We start from the raw sequence: 3,180 nt of genomic DNA on the forward strand, positions 1-3,180 counted from the left end.
TTGCCTTGCAAATGTTTCTTTTCTTTTTGATGATGGAGGTCTTCTAAGATTCTTAATCATGATCAATTTTCCTTTCATCGTGGATGAGGTCCTATACTAGGTATGCTCTTTCTACATGAATATCTTGAGCTATATCTACCATGCTCCTATATTCTAGAAGATATTTCTACCCATGCATTTTTATTCTCATTATAAATGCTACATCTTCATGAGTATCTAGAACTCTATGTACTTCATGCTTCTAGATTCTAGAAGATGTTTCTAGCCATGCAATTTTATTTTATTCCTACATGCTCCTATCCTACTCAAAACTTTGAAAAAAGACTTGAAGTAAAGAGTTTGACCTAGTCATAGTAGAGATCTGGAGGATCATCCTTCTTTTGCTTCTCAATTTCTTCTTTCATTTCTTGAGTCACATGAGCTTCTTCCATTTTCCTTTTGTTGTTGTTGTCCTTCTTAAGCTTAGGACAATTCCTTTTGTAGTGTCCATATTCTTGGCATCAAAAACATTGGATTTTGGACATGTCTTTGTTGTTTCTTTCTCGTGGACCAAATTTTCCCTTTCTCTTGGCCATAGTAGCAAACGTTTGCTCCTTTGATCCCACATCTTACTTTGCTTTGAGTCTTGTTTCCTCTGTTTTGCATGTGTTTGCTTCCTTCTTGGCATATATGTTAGATGTGAAATTGCCCCAATCCTCGGGTAGAGCATTGAGTACTACAATTGTCATTTCTCTATCAGACATGACTTCCCCAAGCTCTTCAAGTTGATCTCTCAACTCAGAGATCTTCATGAAGGATGTTAAATTTAGGTATGTTCTATGCTTAGAGCAATTGACTTCAATTTTTTATTTTAGCCCAATGACAATATTCAGATTAGCAATCACATCAGCATGATAGTAAAGTGCAGATAGAACATAAACAATAGAAGACGAGCCAAGACATGAGGACACAAGATGTGGCACCAACCAAGGACAAACCTCAATGTGGGGAAACCCTTGATCAATTCTTCTTATATTTTTCAATAATTTAGCAGAGAGAGAGAGATAGTACAAGTATTCAAAACTGATATTTATGACAGCAGTAGAAAGACCATCATTCTACTAATGATGACAGTTCAGAGATGCAACCCTGAATTCCCATGACAATCTTCAACCAATAAGAGTGTTGTAGTAGATCATCAATCTAGAAACCCTCCTTACTGCTACAACATTCCACTGATAGCTTGCAGCACCTACAGACTTCAAAGTTCAAACACTCATGAAGAGTACTTAAGGAATGCAACACTTACAAACTTCAAACACTCATGAAGAGTACTGTAGTCATATCCTTTTGGTAGATAATCAATGCTGCTGCAATATTCCTCTAATTGACTGCTCGTGCAATTAGGGCACAAGAAGAAGCCCTTTAACCTTCCACGTTGTCAGCCAACTAAGCCCTCCAAGGGCTGCAATCCACCTAGGAGAGTCTCTCCTAATCCACACTGCCACCTGTACTCAGTGTACACTGCAATGCTACCTCAGAATAGCCTTAGCTGCTTGCTATGGCTTGCAGCCTAGCAAAGCAGCTAGCTGAAGCTACAGATCCTTCCAACATGCCTAAATAAATCTTTAACACATGCCTAGTTATAACCTTGTTACAACGCTATCACCTACAGCAATTCATGTTGCGTTAGGGCTCCTTTAGCAGTGGCTTAGAGTATCCCTTAACTGCGTCTTGAGGCCTCTCTTTTGACTGCATTATTAGGGCCTCCTTCTAGCTTCGGATTGTTGTGGATAGGCCTCTTCTGGACAGCGTAGTGACCTTGCTTTTGCTGCGGAAAAGGGCTACACCTGTCAGTGGATTAGGGCAACATATGGGAGTCTAATTGTTGCGGGATTAGCACCTTCATGAATTGTGGCTAGGAGAGCTGAGTATAAGGCCTTTTTATGACAATAAATAGGAGCCTTTCTAAACTGCGTATGTGACTCTCTTGACAACAAATTATGTCTCCTCCTATAGCCGTGTATTGGGGTCTAATAGATTGCGATTTAGGCCTCTTAGAACAACGGATAAGAGCCTCTCAAGGCAGCAGATCAAGGTCTTCTTTTTGTTGCGTTTGAGGGTCTCTTGTGACTGCGATTAAGGTCCCTTCATGACCTGCGGCTAGGGCATTTAGTATAGTGTATGAGGGCTTCTCCTTCAATTGTGTATAGGCCTCCTTTACTGCGGCTAGGTCTCCATCCAGGACAGAGAATTAGGGCCTCCTTTGATCTGCGTCTAGGGCTTCTCCCTTAGTCTCCTTACCTCCTATTTCTAGGGCTTCATCATCTTGACCTCTCTTGCCACCAAAACCCAAAACGAGTGGAGAAAGATCATGAGTGAAGTGAGTGTGAAATGACTTGAAGACCTCTTCTATTTATAAAACAATGTTGAGGATAAGTTGGGGTAATTTGGTTGCTGGCCGACCTTGACCATTTGTCAAGTAACACAAATAAATTCATATCTCCATGAATACATGTCGGAATCAAATGATCTTTAGATCAACCCTACACCTCTCGATGAGAGGAATCCAAGAAAAATATCAGCTGCCATAAATAAGATGACCCACATGGAGTTTGGTCGTAGTTTCCACTTTTAACACTCCCTCTAAACTAGGGAGAACTCCATCTACTAATCCATCTAGCAGTCTATACTATCTCTGCCATCAATGCAGTGCCCTGCACTGCTATGCTCTGTTGAACTATGAAGAAGAAGTGATTGAGAATGTATCATATCATTCTCTACCGACCCAAAGTCAGTCCCATATAAAGAGAGTGTCTCATACCACTCTTACTAATCTGAAATCAGTTCCAAATAAAGAGTGTCTCATACCACTCTTACTGACCCAAAGTCAGTTCCAATTGATGCCAGATCAATATCATCCTTGCATAGGGAGTACATTAGTACAAGATGCGTCCATCGGTAGTACTATGGTCCCTATCCTCATTTCCCTACTCATTGGCCAAAAGAGAGGTACTTCCCATGAGTCCCAGACTGCATGGGTAGGATGTCTCAACAGGAGAAGGATGAACCACTCATCCTGCCTACATGTCGCCATGGGGTATCCCAAGGGAAGGTTGAAACACTCACCCTATACAAAACAAATCACTAGGGGAAGGCTGAACCACTCACACTATGATTGTGTCTCAGCAGGAGAAAGAT

The sequence above is a fragment of the Pinus tabuliformis genome, chromosome J (assembly GCF_031772625.1).
Source record: "Pinus tabuliformis cultivar Carrire ecotype Pingquan chromosome J, CPIR1, whole genome shotgun sequence".
NCBI classification, from domain to species: Eukaryota; Viridiplantae; Streptophyta; class Pinopsida; order Pinales; family Pinaceae; genus Pinus; species Pinus tabuliformis.